We start from the raw sequence: 26,745 nt of genomic DNA on the forward strand, positions 1-26,745 counted from the left end.
AAACAGTAAAAAACCGAAAATGGAAACCAGCAGCAATGGGAACGAAAGTCATAAAATTGGAGAAACTAAAAGCAGAAGGAAGGCCTAAAAATCCACTACAGAAAGGGGTTGGTTGTCCCCAAAAAAAGCTTCAAATGACTGACGTCATTTCACTGGCACTAATAAACTCGAGAACGCGATCGGCTGAGCGCGTGTCATCTGCTAAAATCAACGATATATCAGGCGACAGCTGTAGACGGGAGCGTAACGGATTAGAATAGGGGTACTCAATTAAAAGGTGTCTTACCGTCCACAGCTGAGAGCAGTGGGAACAGAGTGGGGGAGAATCGCCGCTTAAAAGATGTCGATGGCTAAAAAGACAGTGCCCTATCCGGAGTCTAGTTAAAATTACCTCCTCCCGACGACGCGTTCGGGAGGAAGAGGTCCAAGCACAAGGAAGAGCTTTCACGTCCCGCAATTTATTATGGGGAAGTGTCGACCAATGTGCGTGCCATAAAAAAAACAACACGACGACATAAAACGCTCCGTAGATTGGCGAAGGGAATCGATTGAATAGCTGGCCGAAGAAGAGAGACTGCAGCCTTGGCTGCTATATCGGCCGCCTCATTTCCACAGATACCAACGTGTCCTGGGAGCCAGAGGAACGCCACCGAGACGCCCCCCAGGTGGAGCAAGCGCAGACAGTCCTGAATCCGGTGGACCAGAGGGTGCACAGGGTAAAGAGCTTTGAGGCTGAGGAGAGAGCTGAGAGAATCTGAGCATATAACGTACGGTATCCGCTGATGGCGGCGGACGTAGTGGACAGCCTGGAGAACAGCGTAAAGCTCCGCAGTATAAACCGAACACTGGTCGGGAAGCCGAAAGTGATTTGGGGTGTCGCCAACAATATAGGCACTCCCTACACCTAACGATGTTTTCGAGCCATCGGTGTAAATAAATGTGGCTTCCGTCATTTGTGCACATAGAGCAGCAAATGCCCGACGATAAACAAGTCAAGGGGTACCATCCTTGGGAAATCGACAAAGGTCACGCAGCAGGCAGATCCGGGGACGGAGCCAAGGCGGTGCTGTACCCCAAGTTGTCAAGAAGGTTTTAGGAAAGCGGAAGGAAAGAGAATGGAGCAGTTGACGGAAGCGGACTCCCGGTGGTAGTAGGGAGGATGGGCGGCCTGCATACCCTACATCAAAGGAGGCGTCGAAAACCTCAGATGTTAAGTCCCATAGTGCTCAGAGCCATTTGTACACAGCCATAGCCTAACATTCTTCCTCCAGACGGTCTGCCACAACACAATGGTGAAATAGCGACTCCGGTGCCTCTTTCTCAGTTAATATCAACCACCAACCGAACTCCTAAACCAACGCAGGCAGAACATACGTTGCTACCGCTAAATATATGATTCTGACTGACCTATTACATATTAATTATTTTGATATCACGAAAAAGGTTTTCCGTTTTTGTTATTGTTTTATGGTTGTATTTTCGGATTCAGGGATTCCCTTGTTACAAGTTTAGAGTACTGCATACTTGGCGCCAAATATCTTTTGATTACGTTTTGCTTTATACTGCAAATCTCGCGCTGTTCTCGGGATATGCTATCTAATCTCTTGCTTACTGCTAACTTTCGGCATTAGCAGCACTTTGGAGTTAACAGTAGATATCGTTAATGCAGCTGAAGTCCAAGAACGATCAAGTAAAAGTCATAATAATATACTTATCTGCAGCTTCTAACTGGGTTTAGGACCTGCAACAGAACCTAAAATTTCCGTGTAGTTTTTGAGACAATAGAATCGTCTTCAAAATTCCCCATTTTTAATTAGATTTTCCACACTTTTCTGTGTCACTCCAGTTGAATTGCAATACTTCTTCAAATAGTCGAATAATTTGCCACCCTCGCTAATAACCAATGATGAACATTTTATTTCACACAGTTTCCCGTGTTGTCATAGGCAGGTGTATATTCTCTCCAATCGCGCCTTTCTCATAACTGACAGAATAGTACCTATAAAAAAGGAATGACTATGGTGTTCCTGAAATTGTATCGAATTTTCCCATAATTACTCAGAGTAGAATAGGAATACAGGACCTCCCGTTTGGTCATCTCTTATGACGTCACTTTAGATGAGGCGGTAAATGTTTAGCACTTTTCTGATTAGCAGTGCAGAGATTCATCTTTACGTCACCGCCTTCAGCCTACGCCTACTCCCACGAAACATTGAAACGTACCTTTTTAATGAAGAGAGATTCACCTAAATGTTGCTGACAGAGAGAAGGGGTGGAGGCAGGGGCGGGAATGGGAGTGTTGGAGAAAAGTTTGAATACCAAGAGAACCTGCCACTAGAAGAAATCCCTGTTCTTTGGCACGCCTTCTATGAAAGACAGGGAGACTCCAGAATGTTTCACAACAGCAACAGAAACATTAGGCACAGAGATCTGGCACTTTCACTACCGCATAACCCGCAAGATGCCACCCGGCATATCTCCCTGCTAAAAAACGATTCATAGAACAGAGAGCCACACAGTACATAGTTAAACGAAGAAATTTTACGTAAATATCATTCCAGTACATCTCGGTTAATTAAGGCTTCAGGGTGGGTTTAGTGTCAGCATGAGCGTTTATTTGTGGTTGATTAGATCGAAGAGGCGCAAAATTCCTGAGTAATTATTACTGCTTTCATACTATAAAATCGTTAGTAAATTATACGACCTAGAGTACAATACAGCTGGACGTATTCGTGTAGCGTAGCAATAACAAAACGTTTTGTTATATGACCCAAGAGTCACAGTCACCCACGTGATATTATTACCTACGGGCCTTCCCGGATACAGAAAATGTTCGACTGCTGCCCTGGCCAGCACATTCTCCAGATCTCTCACTAATTGAAAATGTCTGGTCAATGATGGCCGTGCAACTGGCTCGTCACAATACGCCAGTCACTACTCTTGATGAACTGTGATATCGTGTTGAAGCTGCATGGGCAACTGTACCTGTACACGCCATCCAAGCTCTGTTTGACTCAATGCCCAGGCATATCAAGCCTGTTATTACCGCCAGAGGTGGTTGTTCTGGGTACTGATTACGTGAAAATGTAATCACGTATCATTTCTAGTATAATATATTTGTCCAATGAATACCCTTTTATCATCTGTATTTCTTCTTGGTGTAGCAATTTCAATGGCCAGTAGTGTACCTATGCGCAACATTTTATATTCATTTACGTTTAGAGCCAAGTGCCAGTTCTATGCAGGTCCATTTGCAAACTGTTGCAGTCTTCTAGCGTTACTGTTTTCTTCTAGACAACCGCATAACCTGCAATCAGCCTTATGGAGCTGTCGATTTTTCCACTAGATCATTTATAAATATTATAAACCGTAACGCTCCTATCACAATACCTTGTGGTATTCCTGAAATTACCTTTACATCTGTCGATTTTGTTCCATCAAGAGTGACGCGTTGAGTCCTCTCAGCATGGAAGTCTTTAATCCAGTCGCAGATGTGGTCCGATACTCGGTAACAATATTTCCTTCAGTCTAGGAACACGGCATCAATCTGTAAGCGCTGATGTCTACAAGACTACTGCAGATAGGACATAACGTAGTCGAATGGAGGAGCACCAGACTGACCAGACGTATTCATATACTTATATGGATATGGTGTCTGTTCTTTCGGATATGTCCAAAAGAACACACACCATTGATGACCTGCAGCCGTCGAGAACGAAATTAGAATTATATATTTTATACCTTCAGCTGCTGACGGGCGTCGATGTATATCAATGGCGACAGGTGAAAATGTGTGTCCCTAACGGCAATCGAATCTGGGATCTCCTGCTTGCATGGCAGACGCTCTATCCATCTGAGCCACTGAGGGCACAGAGGATAGCGCGACTGCAGCGACTATCTCGCGCACGCCTCCCGCGAGACCCACATTCTCACCTTATACGTCCACACACTACATTCGTAGTGTCCCTACCCAACACACTCATTACTTGTGGAAGACATTCTTACTAAGTCCCGTAAGAGTTCCGGACATGTCCGAAAGAACACACACCATATCCAAGTATATAGTTCTGGCAATACCGGCCATGACCTTTTTCTGTGCGGATGCACACATATTACCCGAACTCTTATGGGACTTGGTACGGATGTCATTCACGAGTAATGTGTGTGTTGGGTAGGGACACTACGCGTGTAGTGTGTGGACATATAAGGTGAGCATGTGGGTCTCGCGGGAGGCGTGCGCGAGACAGTCCCTGCAGTCGCACTATCCTCTGTGCCCTCAGTGGCTCAGATGTCTTCTACATCGGTGGGTGTCTTTTATCTCGAACTCAGTTACGTTCGACTTGCCTTACCGGAGACTCAACTGGCGACGGCAAAGACGGTTTATCAGGTCCTGCAACGTGGACGACCCGATAACGTCGTGGAGAGGAAGCACCCGAACGTCAACTGGCGAGTAGTGTGGAGCGCAATTCACCACGTAACACTGGACACTGACGTCACGGCGATGTGGTATATCACTGTCAACGGTAAACAGGCGACCAGATCAAGGCTACATGCGATCCATATGGTAGACTCACACACGTGCACGAGCTGTGGCGTTCAAAACAACGATGAACACCGTCTGAGCTGTGGCGAGTCTACGGCAGTGTGGCACTTAGTGAGGTAAATGTCAGCATACTTCCTTCGAGTAACGCCGAATCATATCGACCCCAAGATGAACACCGTCTGAGCTGTGGCGAGTCTACGGCAGTGTGGCACTTAGTGAGGTAAATGTCAGCATACTTCCTTCGAGTAACGCCGAATCATATCGACCCCAAGACTATCTTATTCCCGGATGAGACGTATTACCCACGCACGAAAACTAATGCCATGACGTGGCTTCGTGGACATGCAGTGCATTATTTGTTTCAAGACGGCACTAAGGACACTTTAGACTTTTGGAACTATTTGCAGGAACGACATTGCAAGATCCTCCGTAACCCAAAGTATCGAAAATATTTTTCCAATTATACACTCCTGGAAATGGAAAAAAGAACACATTGACACCGGTGTGTCAGACCCACCATACCTGCTCCGGACACTGCGAGAGGGCTGTACAAGCAATGATCACACGCACGGCACAGCGGACACACCAGGAACCGCGGTGTTGGCCGTCGAATGGCGCTAGCTGCGCAGCATTTGTGCACCGCCGCCGTCAGTGTCAGCCAGTTTGCCGTGGCATACGGAGCTCCATCGCAGTCTTTAACACTGGTAGCATGCCGCGACAGCGTGGACGTGAACCGTATGTGCAGTTGACGGACTTTGAGCGAGGGCGTATAGTGGGCATGCGGGAGGCCGGGTGGACGTACCGCCGAATTGCTCAACACGTGGGGCGTGAGGTCTCCACAGTACATCGATGTTGTCGCCAGTGGTCGGCGGAAGGTGCACGTGCCCGTCGACCTGGGACCGGACCGCAGCGACGCACGGATGCACGCCAAGACCGTAGGATCCTACGCAGTGCCGTAGTGGACCGCACCGCCACTTCCCAGCAAATTAGGGGCACTGTTGCTCCTGGGGTATCGGCGAAGACCATTCGCAACCGTCTCTATGAAGCTGGGCTACGGTCCCGCACACCGTTAGGCCGTCTTCCGCTCACGCCCCAACATCGTGCAGCCCGCCTCCAGTGGTGTCGCGACAGGCGTGAATGGAGGGACGAATGGAGACGTGTCGTCTTCAGCGATGAGAGTCGCTTCTGCCTTGGTGTCAATGATGGTCGTATGCGTGTTTGGCGCCGTGCAGGTGAGCGCCACAATCAGGACTGCATACGACCGGGGCACACAGGGCCAACACCCGGCATCATGGTGTGGGGAGCGATCTCCTACACTGGCCGTACACCACTGGTGATCGTCGAGGGGACACTGAATAGTGCACGGTACATCCAAACCGTCATCGAACCCATCGTTCTACCATTCCTAGACCGGCAAGGGAACTTGCTGTTCCAACAGGACAATGCACGTCCGCATGTATCCCGTGCCACCCAACGTGCTCTAGAAGGTGTAAGTCAACTACCCTGGCCAGCAAGATCTCCGGATCTGTCCCCCATTGAGCATGTTTGGGACTGGATGAAGCGTCGTCTCACGCGGTCTGCACGTCCAGCACGAACGCTGGTCCAACTGAGGCGCCAGGTGGAAATGGCATGGCAAGCCGTTCCACAGGACTACATCCAGCATCTCTACGATCGTCTCCATGGGAGAATAGCAGCCTGCATTGCTGCGAAAGGTGGATATACACTGTACTAGTGCCGACATTGTGCATGCTCTGTTGCCTGTGTCTATGTGCCTGTGGTTCTGTCAGTGTGATCATGTGATGTATCTGACCCCAGGAATGTGTCAATAAAGTTTCCCCTTCCTGGGACAATGAATTCAGGGTGTTCTTATTTCAATTTCCAGGAGTGTATGTGGAGTGCGTTCCACGACCCTCCACGTAGCTGGAACATCACAGGTAAGAGAAGCTAAAAGTACAAGACGATGATAGAACACTACACGGTACAACGTGGGATGTACCTTGGTCATTACGAGAAGTCATACCTGGATGATACAGCATATTGAGAGTTTCGTCGTGAACCCTCGCACTCTATAGGAGTATTTGCCCCATTTCCTTTCTTTGTCCCCGGTGCGAAAAGGTCTTCGCAGTTTTTGTTTCCCATCCGGTGCAGGATGTAGCACCGGTTAATGGTGGTATGGATTCCACCCTTAGGTTTTGTTTCATGGCTTCCTTAGCCCCGCGCTTTTCTCTCTTTCTTTATGCCTTTTGCTACAACTATAAGCATGTTTTAGTTATGTGCGACCCCAACTTGACGCAACGAGTGAACTTACTGGTTTTAAGTTAGGTACTGTTAAAAAAATAAAAAATAAAAAATAAATAAAATAACAGAAAAAACTTTCACAATAATACACCAACTGCATCCTTTGTGCCACCTTCCCAGGATGGGAGGGAGGAGACATCGAGGCCAGGCCTCGGGCTTCGAAAAAAAAAAAATTAAAGAAAAGATGGGTAGAGCGTCTGCTATGTAAGCAGGAGATCCCGAGTTAGAGTCCCGATCGGGGCACACATTTTCACCTGTCCCCGTTGATCGTTGATATTTATCAATGCCCGTCAGCAGCTGAAGGTATTGATGTATAATTCTAAAGACGTAATGCAGTCGTGTGGCAGGCCACAGTCAGTGCCACACGAATGCGTCAACGCGTCACGTCGGTGTTAGTGATAGCTTACGAAGGTTTCTGCTGTGATACAAGATCATGAGTTCGGTATTCATTTTGTTGATCATGTGTAGGAATAGTTATGTATTTAGAATCACAGCAGTGCTGAATACACCAACACGAACGCCCAAGATCAAGTGTAGTAACAGAGACAGGTAAAGTAACCGAAATTGATATAATTTGTGTGTGGAAGAGAGAGAGAATTACGTAATGGGGGGACAGGTTCCCTAAAACATGCCTGCAAATATTTTTACAGATTTGCTGGGTGTCATGTTAACGTGGCTCTATCTAAAAACATGTCTACAAATTTTTCACGAATTCATGGGGCGTAACATGACATCACATCGTCTCGGTATGTAGCTTCATAGTCTTTGTTCTGCCAAGACAATGGATGACTTGGGCTAAGAATGAATTTACTGAGCCGATTTCTCAGCTTCACAGCATTGTTTGTGCGTCTTTGTTGGTTTACTGGGTTTTGATGCGAGCTATCCACGGAGTGGCCTACAATGTGCTGCACAGATGACTCTGCATGCTCTGAGACTCTCAGGATGGTAACCTGTTCTGATAGTAATTTTCCAATGTTTCCAAACAATAAATCTAAAGTCTCCTTGCTCATGTTGTAAAATAACTGAAATCTTGCTCTTTAACTATTTAGAAGTACCACGTTCGCTCACGTTACAGTGCTAGTATGAATGTATCCACAAAGTCTTTTAGACTCCTGTTGATTACCGTTAATTAAGATCACTAAAGACTTAACACTATCTTCCCAATACGAAAGTGTGCCACGTATTAACGCCGAATCACTTCTACTGGCGTCGAGTAACACATATGGCACCGCACGTTTCACGACAGTTGCCACGCCACGTCGGTGGGCGTGCGGCACCTCGCTGTCTCCGGAAGGCAAGTTCAAGAAACACACTGTTGCAAGTCTGTTCAAAAATGGTTCAAATGGCTCTGAGCACTATGGGACTCAACATCTTAGGTCATAAGTCCCCTAGAACTTAGAACTACTTAAACCTAACTAACCTAAAGACATCACACACACCCATGCCCGAGGCAGGATTCGAACCTGCGACCTTAGCAGTCCCGCGGTTTCGGACTGCAGCGCCAGAACCGCACGGCCACCGCGGCCGGCTGCAAGTCTGTTGATTGGAGAGTTGGATCGAAACAAAACTTCCTGAGAATTAACAGTCGACCCAACGGTCAATCCCAGGGAAAAACTGGTACTCTCGTATACCAGTTGGGAGTCATTCAGCTGACAGGAAACTGGAGAATCTGGCTGCAAATAGACACGTCAAGTGTGAATACCACATTGAATTACAGCTCGTGTGGGATATCAAGAATAATGAGCAACTCTGACCCGCAGGACTGTATACACACAACAACCTGTACCGTTAAAACAGCTGAGGTTCGTCAGTAAAAACTTAGAAAACAGAAGGCAAATAAATGGTGACCGGTGTGTTAGAAATTACAAACAAAACGTCCAGTAATATTATGTATAACTTGTATTATATGTGTATAAAAAAAAGCACTCCGTCTTCAGGCCATAAGTGGCCCATCGGGACCATCCGACCACCGTGCCATCATCAGATGAGGATGCGGATAGGAGGGGCGTGTGGTCAGCATACCGCTCTCCCGGTCGTTATGATGGTATGCTTGACCAGATCCTCTACTATTCGGTCGAGTAGCTCCTCAGTTGGCATCACGACGCTGAGTGCACCCTAAAAAATGGCAACAGCTCGTGGCGGCCCGGATGGTCACCCATCTAAGTGCCAGCCACGCCCGACAGCGCTTAACTTCGGTGATCTGACGGGAACCGGTGTATCCACTGCGGCAAAGCCGTTACCCTTATAGGGATATACGTTAGTCAAATCGATTTGTATTCTGAAACTGACTCTGAATCGTGCCATTCCACTTCTGATGTGCCATTTTTATCACACTATGCGACTATTCTGGCAGGTTATTGGTCTGACGACAGCAAAACAAATGCTCAAAATTGTACTACTTTTGTTCTACCTTCCGGGGGTAAGTGGCTATTTTGTGTAAGGCTACAATGCTGTCGTTAGTAGCACAGTTTTCTGTCTGATATACACACATCAAAAAAGCTTTGCATCACCTCCGTTACGAGATTTTCTGAACCTGTACTGAAAATTGGAATAGAGATCAACATAAACATCATTTCCGCCCTTTTTATTGTTAATGAAAACCACACATTACGTGTCGTACCACCATAGAAAGAGACCTTCAGAGTTTGTTGTTCTTCAGATTGCTGTACACACCGGTACCTCCAATACCAAATAGCACGTCCTCTTGCATTGATGCATGCCTGTATTCGTCGTGGCATACTATTCACAAGTTCATCAAGGCACTTTGATCCAAATTGTCCCACTCTTCAACGGCGATTGGGCGTAGATCCCTCAGAGTGGTTGGTGGGTCACGTCGTCCATTAACAGCCCTTTTCAATTTATCCCAGGCATTTTCGATAGGGTTCATGTCTGGAGAACATTCTGGCCGCTGTAGTCGAACGATGTTGTTATCCTGAAGGAAGTCATTCACAAGATGTGCACGATGGGGGCGGGAATTGTCGTGCATGAAGACGAATGCCTCGCCGATATGGTTGCACTATCGGTCAGAGGATGGCATTCACGTATCGTACAGCCGTTACGGCGCCTTCCATGACCACCAGCGGCCTATGTTGGCCCCACATAATGCCACCCCAAAACAGCAGGGGACCTCCACCTTGGTGCACGCCGTGGACGTTGTGTCTAAGGCGTTAAACCTGACTGGGTTACCTCCAAACACATCTCCGACGATTCTCTGGTTGAAAACATATGCGACACTCATCGGTGAAGAGAATGTGATGCCAGTCGTGAGCGGTTCATTCGGCATGTTGTTGGGCCCATCTGTACCGCGCAGCTTGTTATCGTGGTTGCAAAGATGGACATAGCCGTGGACGTCAGGAGCGAAGTTGCGAATCATGCAGCCTATTGCGCACAGTTTGAGTGGTAACACGACGTCTTGAGGCTGCACGAAAATTATTCAACATGGTGGCGTTGCAGTTGGGGCCATAATCAGTGGGTAGCGGTCATCCACTGCAGTAGTATCCCTTGGGCGGCCTGAGCGAGGCATGTCATCGACAGTTCCTGTCTCACTGTATCTCCTCCATGCCCGAACAACATCGCTTTGGTTCACTCCGAGACGCCTGGACACTTCCCTTGTTGAGAGCCCTTCCTGACACAATGTAAAAATTCGGTTGCGATCGAACCGCGGTATTGACCGTATAGGCATGGTTGAACGACAGAAAACACGAGCCGTGTACCTCCTTCCTGGTGGAATGACTGGAACTCATCGGCTGTCGGACACCCTCCGCCTAATAGGCGCTGCTCATGCATGGATGTTTACATCTTCAGGCGGGTTTAGTGACATCTCTGTATAGACAAAGGGGCTGTGTATGTGATACAACATCCACAGTCAACGTCCATCTTCAGGATTTCTGGGAACCGGGGTGATGCAAAACATTTTTTGATGTGTGTGTTAGACTGGGATTAGGAACAAAGAGTGCTGTTTTGAAAGCCGGTACAAAAACACGCCTTTATGGTCAATGTAATAGCAGGGTATCCGAAAATATAAGCTGCCGAAGATGTCTATTTCCGTATTACATTCGTAACATTCAACCTGTCCTACGTGACAAGAGTATATCTGTATGACATCTTTGTATAAAGGGTTTTCCACGCCGTCTGTTACTCACTACTTATGCAATCACGCTGCAAGTATCTTAAGACGGAAGCTGCCAAGCGCTTTGGACGCATTTCAACTAAATGCGCGCCAAGTAAAACCCTAATATATAGTCACTGTGGTTTTCATCTCTGAAACTATAAATCGTTCGTCATCCGTAGCGCCGTTCGTGGTGCACGGGCGTATCACAACTCAAGTCTATTTGAAGTCCTGGCAACGGCAAGACTACCGCTGCGTCGCGTTCTGCTTGTCCTTCAACGGTATCCTACTGCTTCATGTACATGTGGAGGTCAATGTCAAAATCTGATAAAAAATGCAAAAATGCACATTTTAATGTTAGAGCCAACATGAATGTCTAAAACAAGATTATGAATACATATTTAAAGTCAAATTAGCCACAAATGATTTTATCGTCGTTGTACGAAACGGTTCAACACTTAATCGTTCATCTATGGTACGCTTCGTCTACGCAGTCTGTGTTGATGTCCATATGGATGATGTTCTGTTGTATCCCATTTAAATATAAAGAATTCGCGATAACAGTAAGGAGGTAAAACTCACACAGTTGGTTTACAGAACTGTAATGTGGTATTCTTCAATTGACTTCTTACATTCCCTAGATCCACATGGCCAGCTCACAGCGGACTTTAGCTTAAAGAGCAATACAGGTCTCTGTAGGTTAAAACGGAGGTCTAAATCTGTATGCGAACGTCACCAGAATTGAATAGCAGACAAGGTTTTCACTTCTCCTCTCCCTATCTAGGTTCATAGTAAATGTGTTTCCAGACTAGTCGAGCACATAGTTATTAGGTAACGCGTCACGCGGGAACAGCTTGGAAATTTTCAGAAAGAAAATTTTCTACAGTAATTTAGTGCTCTTCTTTCGAGATCTTCAGCACGGTTGTGGGGTACACATAATTCTGATCCACTGAAGTTGTAAAAGCTTTCCTAGGTGTGATGTATTCAGTATACACCATCTTTTGTGGTAACAGTTTATTATGTAAATAATATATCGCTAGAATATTACTCAACAACGTTCCGTAATTACTAGACATCTGGCAAGCACGTAGCAGATTATTACCCTGTCATAATATGGTTGCATACTCTCAGTGAACATCTTACGTGACCTACTAAGTGCTGTTGACATTCACTATTTTATGAAATAAATAAATAAATATTCAAATTCAGTACGGAGTCTCTGTCTTAACGGAATGACAATGTGAAGATGTATTCCGGTTTTGTTTGTATCGTGCATTTTCAACGCCCCGACGACGAGGATGTCATGAGTGAGAGAAAAAAATGGTTCAAATGGCTCTGAGCACTATGGGACTCAACTGCTGTGGTCATAAGTCCCCTAGAACTTAGAACTACTTAAACCTAACTAACCTAAGGACAGCACACAACACCCAGCCATCATGAGGCAGAGAAAATCCCTGACCCCGCCGGGAATCGAACCCGGGAACCCAGGCGTGGGAAGCGAGAACGCTTACCGCACGACCACGAGATGCGGGCAGAGCGAGAGAGCGAGAGAGCGAGAGAGCGAGAGAGCGAGAGAGCGAGAGAGCGAGAGAGCGAGAGAGCGAGAGAGCGAGAGAGCGAGAGAGCGAGAGAGCGAGAGAGCGAGAGAGCGAGAGAGCGAGAGAGCGAGAGAGCGAGAGAGCGAGAGAGCGAGAGAGCGAGAGAGCGAGAGAGCGAGAGAGCGAGAGAGCGAGAGAGCGAGAGAGCGAGAGAGCGAGAGAGCGAGAGAGCGAGAGAGCGAGAGAGCGAGAGAGCGAGAGAGCGAGAGAGCGAGAGAGCGAGAGAGCGAGAGAGCGAGAGAGCGAGAGAGCGAGAGAGCGAGAGAGCGAGAGAGCGAGAGAGCGAGAGAGCGAGAGAGCGAGAGAGCGAGAGAGCGAGAGAGCGAGAGAGCGAGAGAGCGAGAGAGCGAGAGAGCGAGAGAGCGAGAGAGCGAGAGAGCGAGAGAGCGAGAGAGCGAGAGAGCGAGAGAGCGAGAGAGCGAGAGAGCGAGAGAGCGAGAGAGCGAGAGAGCGAGAGAGCGAGAGAGCGAGAGAGCGAGAGAGCGAGAGAGCGAGAGAGCGAGAGAGCGAGAGAGATCGACCCCATTAACCTTTTGATTTCTCATTCATTTCCGTCCATTTGAGTTAAGGCCACTGGAATCTTAGTCGGACGTATTACGGTGCAAGGATGGAAAGACTGAGTTTAGCGTCCATTAAAAACGACGGACTCAGCTTGAAGAAGATCTGACAAGAAACCTGCTGCAGAGGGACCACGCTGAGATTGACCCGAGACGACTTAGTAACCCACGGAAAAACCAAATCAGGATGATCTGACTGGGAGTCGATCCCACTCCTCTTGAATGGGAATCGAGTGCTTAACATGTTGTTGGGTTTCAAATCCCCATACGGTGCCACAAGTATAAGTTTTAAATACGTCACTGCAAGCATTTGGTAAGAGGATTCGTTAGATAAAGCAGAAACCTATTCCTTCCTTCGCCGCCCTCCTAATATATTCGGTGCTGTATCGCTAATAGTCTAGATTATCCGTTTTGTCCTGATACTAGTCACATTATTTATATATTTTACTACGCCTTTCTAGCATTCTTCTCTGATCAAGTTTTTTGTTGCATGCATATGAAAACAAAAGCTACAGAAATAATCTAAAAATAACTATTTGATAATTTACTAACAATATCTGGTTTTCAAAGAACATACTGCAGGGTGAGCTAAATAAAAATCCACTTTTGGTAACCACCCCATTCAAAATAAGAATACGATACGAGACATTGGGAATACTCTTAAAGGTTTGCCTATTACGCCTGAGGCTCCGCTGATGAATATGTTAGAAGAGGCAAAAATCTGCAGTCACGAGAAAAGAATAGCGGGTAATTTACTCAGTGATCAAATAAAGCTTAGGAAAAGCAATTCTTTGAACTGTTTATGAAATTGATATAAGGTGCTTTATCGTACCTATTACTGGATCCACTTTTGATGCATAATTTATTAATCTTGTTGACAGTCTCCCCATCCCTATCACCAACGTTTCATCTTTGACTTTTCCTGCCAAATTTTATCTGTTTCTCTTTCCCCTACACCTCTTACACTGCACATCCCTTACGTCCTCTCCCGTTCACTCCTTACCTCCTCCATGACATAACCTATACAATGTTACGATAACCAAATGTATGGTATTTTGTCTAATATGCCCACTGTTTACCATGTTGTAAGTGATTGACTTAAACAATGACTTTACGATGATAGGAATCCAAGTACAATGGAGTTTTTAAAGCATTCCACTTACTGTTTAAAGCTGCAAATACACGTGGATGTATGTACGTGTAGGATTTTCGTTACTTATAGCCATACAGCACCACCAGGATTAGGAATCAAGTATTGGATGTAAATGCAACAAGAGAAAAACACTCACGTCACATATGAAGTAGTATTGTCTCTTGTGATCTTTTCCTAATATCAGAGTCCATTGATGCGGTTTCTCGCGACTATACTTTACTTAGGAGGTGTGGTTATCATGGCTGTTGCGGGTTTAGGAAGCGTGCCTGGGTGTGGAGGCAGCGCGCGGCCGTGGCGACGCCGGGAGATTCATCGTATACATGGATACTGCTAGGACGAACACGACACTGGAAATGCGGTCAAAGATCGTCAACCGGCATTTATCAAGTAATACATAGCTACATTGCGCCACTATTCCCTTTGAATGCTGGGTGTTTTTCAATATAAATAACGTTGGGCCTTGATATACAATGCTGTTATTACGAAAACAAACACACCTTGATTAAAAAATGAATAGTCAGCTCTATGTTTCGTAGTAGTACGCAACGTATACAAACGGTAAATGGAAAAACAGCAACCAAAATTTCTTATTTTGCTCTTAATGTTTTTTACAGTGGGAACTGCTTTATTATTTATCTTCTTACATTTCATACTTCACGCTATTTCTGTTTTTAGCTACCCTTTGCGGTGACTTTTTTAAGAATAAAAAGAAACTCTGTACATAGGGAGCACTCTTACCTCTTCTGGGAGCGATTTGCATCAATATGAAGTTTAGCACTGAGCTCTACTGTTGTTAGTAGTATTTGACGCACATACTTTGCAAGAGAGCCTGCCGACTGCGAGCCAGGGGTACGTTGCTGTATATACTACAAGGTTTCACTCTATACCATGTGTATGCAATTACAGAGAAAAAATATTTTGTAAATGTTTCTCAAAAAGTTATTGTAACTGTGTACTGTGAGTTTTCGATCGTGGCATGGTCTGATTATGGTATCTGGTACCAAGACCGGTAGACGGCAGGCAAAATAAGAGTGCAACTGTAGACTAAAGCAAAATTTCTGATTCGGTTGGTCGTTGTTCCAACTGACGGTATGCCGGGAATATGTAATATATAATGTAAACTTGACGTAGTCGTTTCTTGTGAGAAAACTGGGTGTGACAACGGGGGCAAAACGTCCACTATTGTTATATTGAGCTTAATCTCGTTGATTCTGGAACTGACAAAATATTGTTAAGCGCCAACACAGGCAATAAACAGCAAGATGCAGCGCAATATAACAACAAAAGAACACCAACAACAAAACTCATCAAAAAACAATTTCCTCATAACTGGCGACTGTGTCAAGATTACGGTAGGCATACGAGCCGTTTGTAAATAATGAAGTAGTTAATTTTAGACTGTATCAGCAACTTTCTAGTTTCGCAAACACGTAACAGAAACCTCCGATGGCTACGAAAACATGCTAAAAAACGCGTATAGCTGTATTAAAGAACAACCGTACATATTATAAAAATGGCTATACGTAAGGTTCCCTCCCCCCCCCCCCATACACACACACACACACACACACACACACACACACACACACACACACGCACACACACGCACGTCTCCTCCTAAAGAACTGGACCGATTTCAACCAAACTTGGAACACAAATCACTAATTGCCTGGAAAGAATCGCTGTGGGTAGGAATCACCGACCTATCAAACTGAGGGGGTGGGGGGGGGGGAGGGTGAGAAGGCAGTGTAGCCCACGAGGCGCGAATATTCCGACACACTTTGCACACAGTATTCGCACGTTCCACTGAATATACCAGCAAAGTGGCATCATTGTACGACTCAGTTCAGGAGATACGACGTCATTACGAATGGGCTTCGTGGCATTGAAATTACAGGACGAAATTCGTAGAGATACTTGTGAAATATGTGTATACATACATGTGAAATATGTTAAATATGTGTGCAATACGCGGGCAAAGCCGATGGATAAAAAAGCTCCTGCAGAACCCCTGGAATGATTTCAGCCAAATTTGGTACGCATGTTAGCAGTAATCTGGGACTCGCCAGGGTAGCCGAGCGCGCCAACGTGCTGCTTCGTGGACTCGGGTAGGCGCACCGGCCCCGGATCGAATCCGCCCGGCGGATTAACGACGAGGCCCGGTGTGCCGGCCAGCCTGGATGTGGTTTTTAGGCGGCTTTCCACATCCCGCTACATGAATACTGGGCTGGTCCCCACGTTCCGCCTCAGATCCACGCGTCGCAGACATTTGAAACACGTCCGCACTATTTCACGATTTACACTAGACGCAGACAGTTAGGGTATACTGATTCCGTCCTGGGGGGTACGGGGTGGCGGAAGGAAGGGCATCCGGCCATCCCTAACACTAACATTGCCAAATCCGCTGTAACCACGCAGACCCTGCGATCGCTGCGGGACTGTGGCATAAGTGAAAGAAAGAAAGAAAGAACGTTAGTTAATTCTGATCTGGAAAGAAATACTGTGGGGGTAAGAACCACCAGCCTCATATTGGAGTGGGGTGATAATGGGGAAAAGAAGTCGAGAGGAGGAGGAGGAGGAAAAGGAGGAAGAGGAGTAAGAGATGAGGAGACAGAGAGAGGGAAGGAAGAGATGGATACAAATTGTGGGGAGGAGATGGACAGAAAGGGGATGGCGAAGGATACGAACAGAGAAAGGGAAGAGGGGGAGATGGACAGAGAGAGGAGAGAGGAGGTGGTGAACAGCGAGAGGGGGAGGAGCTGATGAACAGAGAGAGTGGAGAGGAGGAGAGGGACGGAGTGGGGAGGTTGCAATAGGTGGACAGGGAGTGAGGATGGAGGAGATGAACTAATAGAAGATGGAAAGAAATACATACCCTGCAACACCGGGGGCCGGCCGGGATGGCCGAGCGGTTCTAGGCGCTACAGTCTGGAACCGCGCGGCCGCTACGGTCGCAGGTTCGAATCCTGCCTCGGGCATGGATGTGTGTGATGCCCTTAGGTTAGTTAGGTTTAAGTAGTTCTAAGTTCTAGGGGACTGATGACCACAAATGTTAAGTCCCATAGTGCTCAGTGCCAACACCGGGTGTTCAGCTAATAACAAATGAACATGGTAACTGATAGCAGAACAAAAGATGACTTATTCATGTCACTGTACAGACAGTTAGCTGCTGCGGCCACATTAGATTGTAATATTCTCGCTGTAGCTTAAGAGTTTGTTGTGAACCACCACCTCCTCTATTTCCTTCAACTGGGCGAAAATAGGGAAGTAATTTAGCCAGGGTATTGTTACAGGAACCATCCTCTCGCTGAGAGAAGCGACTTAAGACGACGAGAAACCGGAACCAGAATATGTAGGTGGGTTGAAACTTGGCGTTTCCTGTAGGTATGAGCCCCTCACCCTACCTACCCATACCAGTCGCAGCCTGGAATCTGCACGCCGCAAGGTATCGGCCGACAAATTTGTTGAGCTCGCAGCAGTCGCTATGGAGCGAATTGGAAAACAACGGAAAACGTCAGTCACTATTACAGGAGCCGGAGAGGACCTGCGGTAGCGCGAGGTGCCGCCCGGCTGTGGACGGACGGTGGCCGCTGCAAGGAAACACGCTGCCAGGCTACGAGGACCACGATCTGTGCAGCACGGCGCTACTACAAATATAAGGCAGAGTGAAGATAGGGCACTGAAAACTTACGATGCACATATAAAAGTCTTATTGTTGTCATGGTCTTCAGACCATAGGCTTGTTACCTCTCTCTACGCTCGTCTATTCTGTGCAAGAGTTGTCTTCTCTGCATACCTAATGCAGCCTACATCCATTTCAGCCTGCTGTCTGTAGTCGAGCCTTTTTCTCCTCTTACAATTGTTGTCACCTCCCCCCAAACATCCCACCATAACTAAAGATTTGTCCACTGAAACATTCCCCTCATTTAGTCATCTTGGCTATAAATTTCTTTTTCCACAATTCGATTCAGTACTCTGTCCGCCCATCAAATCTTCAGCACTCTTCTGTAGCACCACATTTCAGAATCTCCTGTTCTCTTCTAATCTCAACTCCGTACCGTCCACGTTTGCCTTCCGTGCAAGGCTAACTCCAGACAAATACCTTCAGGAGTTCCTAGATAACAGAACACAGCATGTCATTCTCAATGGAGAGAAGTCTTCCGAAGTGAGAGTGATTTCAGGTGTGCCACAGGGGAGTGTCGTAGGACCGTTGCTATTCGAATTATATATAAATGACCTTGTCGATAACATCGGAAGTTCACTGAGGCTTTTTGCGGATGATGCTGTGGTATATCGAGAGGTTGTAACAATGGAAAATTGTACTGAAATGCAGGAGGATCTGCAACGAATTGACGCATGGTGCAGGGAATGGCAATTGAATCTCAATGTAGACAAGTGTAATGTGCTGCGAATACACAGAAAGAAAGATCCTTTATCATTTAGCTACAATAAAGCAGGTCAGCAACTGGAAGAAGTTAATTCCATAAATTACCTGGGAGTAGGCATTAGGAGTGATTTAAAATGGAATGATCTTATAAAGTTGATCGTCGGTAAAGCAGATGTCAGACAGATTCATTGGAAGAGTCCTAAGGAAATGCAATCCGAAAACAAAGGAAGTAGGTTACAGTACACATGTTCGCCCACTGCTTGAATATTGCTCATCAGTGTGGGATCCGTACCAGATAAGGTTGATAGAGGAGATAGAGAAGATAGAGAAGATCCAACGGAGAACAGCGCGCTTCGTTACAGGATCATTTGATAATCGCGAAAGCGTTAAGGAGATGCTAGATAAACTCCAGTGGAAGACTTTGCAGGAGAGACGCTCAGTAGCTCGGTACGGGCTTTTGTTGAAGTTTCGAGAACATACCTTCACCGAGGAGTCAAGCAGTATATTGCTCCTTCCGACGTATATCTCGCGAAGAGACCATGAGGATAAAATCAGAGAGATTAGAGCCCACACAGAGGCATGCCGACAATCTTTCTTTCCACGAACAATACGAGACTGGAATAGAAGGGAGAACCGATAGAGGTACTCAAAGTACCCTCCGCCACACACCGCCAGCTGGCTTGCGGAGCATGGCTGTAGATGTAGATGTAGAAAGTCATCCTAACACATTTATACACTCTTTAAAAAAAAAGAGAGAAAAAAGATGACGCACTACGAAGGAATTACCCAAACTGGATGGAAATCAGTATATGTGATGTGCATGTACAGACTAAGCAGTGGCCGGCCGGTGTGGCCGAGCGGTTCTAGGCGCTTCAGTCTGGAACCGCGTGACCGCTACGGTCGCAGGTTCGAATCCTGCCTCGGGCATGGATGTGTGTGATGTCCTTAGGTTAGTTAGGTTTAAGTAGTTCTAAGTTCTCGGGTACTGACGACCTCAGATGTTAAGTCCCATAGCGCTCAGAGCCATTTGAACCATTTGAACAAAGCAGTTATTACAATTCCAGAAAAATTTAATGGTATAGTCAAGAGAAACAGCTTCACAAACTGAGCAACTCAATAATGCATCGGCCGTCCTCTGGCCCTTATGCAATCAGTTATTCAGCTTGGCATCGATTTATGTTGTTGGATGTGCTCCCGAGGGATATGGTGCCAAACTCTGTCCAACTGGCGCGTTACATCGTCAAAATCCCGAGCGGGTTTGGGGGACCCTGCTAACAACCCTCCAAACGCTACGGCCTACGTGGGATTTGGCCAGCGCGAAGACAAGCAGTAGATACTCACTCCGTCTGCGGGCGAGCATTATCTTGCTGAACTTTAAACCCAGGATTGCTTGCCAGCAATGGCAACAAAACGGGCATAGTATCGTCGACTTACCGCTGTTCTGTAAGGGTGCCGCTGATGACAACCAAAGGGGTTCCACTTTGAAAGAAATTGCACCCGTGACTATCACTCCTGGTTCTCGGGCAACATAAAACAATAATCGAGTATCGACTGTTTGTGAAAATCTCATTTCGATACTGAACAGTTGTTAACATTCCCATTCTGAGTCTAAAACTGCGCTTTCCTCAAAGCACTTATGGGGTGCAAAGTCACTTCTTTGACTTGATTCAGTACGTGATTAACAATCACGCTGCCATTAAGGATGGACTAACAAATCAGTTTTAAATCTTCACGAAGAACAGAAATTTAGTAAAATTTCCCGAAATATTAAAACTGTCTGCCGGACCAGAACTTGAACCTGCGCTCATGCCATTCTGATAGCTATGTTGGCTATTCAAGCACGGATCCCATCTGCCCTTCACAGCTGCAATTCTGCAAGTATCTCTTGCAAACTGATTGAGAGAGAAAAGAGAACTCCAGCAGCGTTTAGAGCGTAGTGCAGAGGTACTGAGAGGACTCAAGTTACGGGACGGATAGTCAGTCTTGCCTGGATAGTTCGGCAAATAACAGCATTTCTCGCCAATGACAAGGGTCCCGGTTCGGGACCCGTTCCCACACGGTGTTTCAGTCTGCCTTCGGTCGCAGCGTATTTCTGCGTAATGTGTCTCACATAGCAGAGACGGAAAACTCTATGTTTATGATTTTTGTTTCACGGACAAGTTACGAGTACACACAGCGAATTATTTCCACAACATATTTAACTGCAGACATTCAGACAACTCACTGAAGTGATTGAGGTAATACTGCAGATCTTTACTATTAATCCCCACGATATCATACGTGGTCGAACGTGTCCCTGAAAAGTGGAAGTCACAGGCGACGGAAAACCACAGCGGCGCACACGACTCAGGTTACAGGAAAATGCATCGCGAATCTGGCAGCACAGAGCAGTCAAAATATGATAGTACAGTTGGACTGGAGTTCTGCACATTCTACAAATTACAAGAAAAAATCATAGTCACTTTGAATAGAAAATGAAGACTGAAATTAAATGAGTTGTTGACAGCCTTACATGACTCAAACACCAATAACTCAGCCGCCACTCGTTATCTAGCGCTCTTTTCGACAAGACTCGGCGATCATCGACAATGTTCGGATGATGACACGATACCCCACGACACGTCGGCCATAGTGCGGTTATGGATAAACGGTTGTGCTATGTAAGCTATCTACACTACAGGCCATTAAAATTTCTACACCACGAAGATGACGTGCTACAGATGCGAAATTTAACCGACGGGAAGAAGATGCAGTGATATGCAAAGGATTAGGTTTTCAGAGCATTTACACAAGGTTGGCACCGGTGGCGACACCTACAACGAGCTGACATGAGGAAAGTTTCCAACCGATTTCTCATACACAAACAGCAGTGGACCGGCGTTGCCTGGTGAAACGTTGTTGTGATGCCTCGTGTAAGGAGGAGAAATGCGTACAATCACGTTTCCGACTTTCATAAAGGTCGGATTGTAGCCTATCGCGATTGCGGTTTATCTTATCGTGACATTGCTGCTCGCGTTGGTCGAGATCAGATGACTGTTAGCAGAATATGGAATCGGTGGGTTCAGGAGGGTAATACGGAACGCCGTGCTGTGTCCCAACGGCCTCTTATCACTAGCAGTCGAGATGACAGGCATCTTATCCGCATGGCTGTAATGGATCGTGCAGCCACGTCTCGATCCTTGTGTCAACTGATGGGGACGTTTGCAACGCAACAACCATGTGCACGAACAGTTCGATAACGTTTGCAGCAGCATGGACTATCAGCTCGGAGACCATGGTTGCGGTTACCCTTGACGCTGCATCACAGACAGGAGCGCCTGAGATGGTGTACTCAACGACGAACCTGGGTGCACGAATGGCAAAACGTAAGTTTTTCGGATGAATCCAGTTTCTGTTTACAGCATCATGATGGTGGCATCCGTGTTTGGCGACATCGCGGTGAGCGCACGTGTATTCGTCATCGTCATACTGACGTATCACCCGGCGTGATGGTATGGGGTGCCATTGGTTACACGTCTCGGTCACCTCTTGTTCGCATTGACGGCACTTGGAAAAGTGGACGTTACATTTCAGATGTCTTACGACCCGTGGCTGTACCCTTCATTCGATCCCTGCGAAACCCTACATTTCAGCAGGATAATGCACGGCCGCATGTTGCAGGTCCTGTACGGGCCTTTCTGGATACAGAACATGTTCGACTGCTGCCCTGGTCAGCACATTCTCCAGATCTCTCACCAATTGAAAACGTCTGGTCAATGGTGACCGAGCAACTGGCTCGTCACAATACGCCAGTCATTACCCTTGATGAACTTTTGTATCGTGTTGAAGCTGCATGGGTAGCTGTACCTGTACATGCCATCCAAGCTCTGTTTGACTCAATACCCAGGCGTACCAAGGCCGTTATTACGGCCAGAGGTGGTTTTTCTGGGTACTGATTTCTCAGGATCTTTGCACCCAAATTACGTGAAAATGTAATCTTATGTCAGTTCTAGTAAAATATATTTGTCCAATGAATACCCGTTTATCATCTGCATTTCTTCTTGGTGTAGCAATTTTAATGGCCAGTAGTGTATACATGTAAAGAGTTCCAAGTTTTCGTATTTTGAAGCAATAAAGATCGCAGAATCTATTTATTGGTCTCCCTCGCTGTATAAGGCTCGTTAGGCACAAAATGATTAACTAAACCACGGCTAAACGGCCAAAAAATTGCAAAAGAAAGAAGAACCAGCCGTCATAACCCGAACTGTGTGAATAAATGCAACGTGAGTGTCGGCAACTGATGAAGGCCACGAGAGTGTAATGTGAAGAATGTGATGTTGATGAGGAGAGGTAAAGCGATTTTGAAGCCCGATGGTAGCTCACTGACGGTCACTTGTACTGCAGAGCATCGAAGGAGCCTCTTTGAGATTTTTGATGACACAGCGTCGGTAGTGTTACATGCTCCCATTCTGATTTTTGAATTGTAAAGCGTGTGATCAGAAAGCCACGCGGGATTAGCCGAGCGGTCTAGGGCGCTGCAGTCATGGACTGTGCGGCTGGTCCCGGCGGAGGTGAGAGTCCTTCCTCGGGCATGGGTGTTTGTGTTTGTGTTTGTCCTTAGGATAATTTAGGTTAAGTAGAGTGTAAGCTTAGGGACTGATGACCTTAGCCGTTAAGTCCCATAACAATTCACACACATTGGAACATTTGATCAGAAAGTACCGCTTCTTCTTGAATTGAGAATTCCTTACACGACAAGGACTCCCTGTGCATCCACTTAACGAAGTAGGGTACATTAGTGAACTCTACTACGGGAGGCAGGTTATACTATAACGCTTTTATTCTGTGGAAACATTTGAAATGTATTATGTAGTTCCATTTAAGACACTGGGAAGAAAATGTACAAATTAGGCGACTATTCGGCCCTTTTGGACAATCTTATCATAAACAACTGCTGTGGTGGTGTGATGGATTTAACGAGATTCAAGGAAGATGCTATAAAAATCTATTGTAAACAGGTAGCAAAGTTAATTTAACGAGAATAAACGGATTCCGATTGTGCCTGCGTACTGCAAACAGGGGAAGCGACGTCGTGGTTGATACAACTTTCTTCTATTTGGTTTAATATCAAATTTGATTTAAGGAAAGTATCTCTATAAAGTTATTTGATTTGCAGTATTTGTGCACCTTTGCCCCCGTTCCTCTTACCTGTTACTTTTCATACTTAGAGCTCACAAAAGTAGGATTATTGTCTCGTCAATCAACGGCACAAGCTGCAGTGGTGGTTGTTGTTGTTGTTGTTGTTGCTATTGTGGTGGTGGTAGTAGTAATGGTAGTACACTGTGTTGCGAAAAGTGTGATCCGGTAATCCTTGGAAATGTAATCCAAACGACAGACACGTCATCAGAAAACTGTCCTGAATGAACTAGAACGTCGAAACACATTCCAGGAAAGTTCGACAAAATCGTTGTGGCGATTTACTGTACTAGTGGGAAATGAAAAATCTTTGGGTCAGAATATCGCAAAAAAGGACCTGCATCTTTTGCCTTTTTGCCGTACAATTTTCTGTTGCTTACGATTTATACCTTCCAGAAGAAACTGCATGTAGAGTTCTGTTGATGCTTTCTAAATGAAATTCTGAGGGAATATTTGGCTCCCTGGCTTTTCATTTACGCAGACCAGAACTGGTTCAGTCTATCCGGCTAGATGAACTGACGGAATACGCCACCATTATGCATCTGACTACAGCAGAAGATTGAACAGTAGTTGATAACGTTAAAATATGATTTTGGGGCGCAACTTCCGAGCTAGTTTTATTTAATCACTCTGTATTATTATTATTATTATTATCTTATTTCCTTTCTCAGACCTTAGGTCTGGTTAAAAATGGAAAGTGACGCGGACCTTGATCAAGCGTGACTTCCTTTTAACTGTATGGTATATGTTACATTGTATTTAGGAACTTTCGGGTTATTGAACACGTATCAATAATTACGGATTTCTGTAGTTGTATATATACGTTTGGATGTAGCTGTATTGCGTTGATGTACTGGTGGATATTGTGTGGTATCAGTCCTGTAGTTGATAGTATAATCGGTATAATGTCAACTTTATCCTGATGCCACATGTCCTTGACTTCCTCAGCCAGTTGGATGTATTTTTCAATTTTTTCTCCTGTTTTCTTCTGTATATTTGTTGTATTGGGTATGGATATTTCGATTAGTTGTGTTAATTTCTTCTTTTTATTGGTGAGTATGATGTCAGGTTTGTTATGTGATGTTGTTTTATCTGTTATAATGGTTCTGTTCCAGTATAATTTGTATTCATCATTCTCCAGTACATTTTGTGGTGTATACTTGTATGTGGGAACGTGTTGTTTTATTAGCTTATGTTTTATGGCAAGTTGTTGATGTATTATTTTTGCTACATTGTCATGTCTTCTGGGGTATTCTGTATTTGCTAGTATTGTACATCCACTTGTGATGTGATCTACTGTTTCTATTTGTTGTTTGCAAAGTCTGCATTTATCTGTTGTGGTATTGGGATCTTTAATAATATGCTTGCTGTAATATCTGGTGTTTATTGTTTGATCCTGTATTGCAATCATGAATCCTTCCGTCTCACTGTATATATTGCCTTTTCTTAGCCATGTGTTGGATGCGTCTTGATCGATGTGTGGCTGTGTTAGATGATACGGGTGCTTGCCATGTAGTGCCTTCCCCTTCCAATTTACTTTCTTCGTATCTGTTGATGTTATGTGATCTAAAGGGTTGTAGAAGTGGTTATGAAATTGCAGTGGTGTAGCCGATGTATTTATACGAGTGATTGCTTTGTGTATTTTGCTAGTTTCTGCTCGTTCTAGAAAGAATTTTCTTAAATTGTCTACCTGTCCATAATGTAGGTTTTTTATGTCGATGAATCCCCTTCCTCCTTCCTTTCTGCTTAATGTGAATCTTTCTGTTGCTGAATGTATGTGATGTATTCTATATTTGTGGCATTGTGATCGTGTAAGTGTATTGAGTGCTTCTAGGTCTGTGTTACTCCATTTCACTACTCCAAATGAGTAGGTCAATATTGGTATAGCATAAGTATTTATAGCTTTTGTCTTGTTTCTTGCTGTCAATTCTGTTTTCAGTATTTTTGTTAGTCTTTGTCTATATTTTTCTTTTAGTTCTTCATTATTATTATTATTATTATTATTATTATTACTATTAGTAGTAGTAGTAGTAGTAGTAGTAATTTTTGTAGTTGTTTAGAGCGTCATTCAGAGTTAGAATACGGACATTCGCTCAAACCGATTGGTTAACGGTATCTGTTTACCTACAACAACCATTCTTACTTCCCTCATCATTTGTGCACGAGAACACTATCTCACCAAAAGTATCCAGGCATTCCTTTGTAATGCGGAATTGATGACTAAATGTCAGGAGTGGCGGATCCGCCAGAGGTGGCGAGAAGTGTCTTGTTCTGAGTAGAGAAGTTGCTCTAGTACTCCCCTTTTTCCCTTCAATAGGGCTGTTTATCATAATGAAGTAGGAATGACCGACGTTTCTGTTTCGGGGACAAGTAAAAAGTGACGGGAGGGCTTAAATCGGAAACTTTCTGATGAAACTGAAGTTTTTCCTAAAAAAACCTGGAAACGTACCCTCATTTGAATCTGTTTTCCTGAGCTCCATAAGCTACCACATGCCGTTGCTCGATATACAGAAATCGTTGCTGACCCTGTATCTATGTCGTATGGGAAATGTAGTTTTATCTTAGTAGTGTACGCCTAACTTGCTGCGTATAACGTCGTTTATGAACGACGGTTATGTAAATTTACGTAACATGCATATTGGGCAGCTGAAAATACACGCTTGTCTGAGTTTATACCGCAATAGCTGTCTCTGGCCACACTGCTTCGCAATTTTGGAACACTTCTCGGATTCTTTTACGAAGAGTTTCAACTTAAACATTAACAAGCATTAGATCACTACATTCTTCTTTTCAAGAGCTTTCAGATGCCGTTAAAAAGTACATCATTCTATTTCAAAAATCTTATTTGCTTCAAAATCTATAACGATAAAAGAGTTACGACACTTTATCACATAACAAAGTACGTGCCCCTTAACGTATTATCATT

At 45.3% G+C, this 26,745-nt stretch overlaps 1 protein-coding gene and 1 pseudogene across 2 annotated transcripts in view; both read right to left on the bottom strand.

The window, feature by feature from the left end:
• Positions 1–26,745, bottom strand: part of LOC126184746 (excitatory amino acid transporter 1) — a 738,875-nt gene that overhangs the window by 163,527 nt on the left and 548,603 nt on the right. The gene's annotated exons all lie outside the window — the stretch shown is intronic.
• LOC126185493 (5S ribosomal RNA) lies at positions 8,965–9,082 on the bottom strand (annotated as a pseudogene).

This window comes from Schistocerca cancellata, chromosome 4 (genome assembly GCF_023864275.1).
Source record: "Schistocerca cancellata isolate TAMUIC-IGC-003103 chromosome 4, iqSchCanc2.1, whole genome shotgun sequence".
Lineage (NCBI taxonomy): Eukaryota > Metazoa > Arthropoda > Insecta > Orthoptera > Acrididae > Schistocerca > Schistocerca cancellata.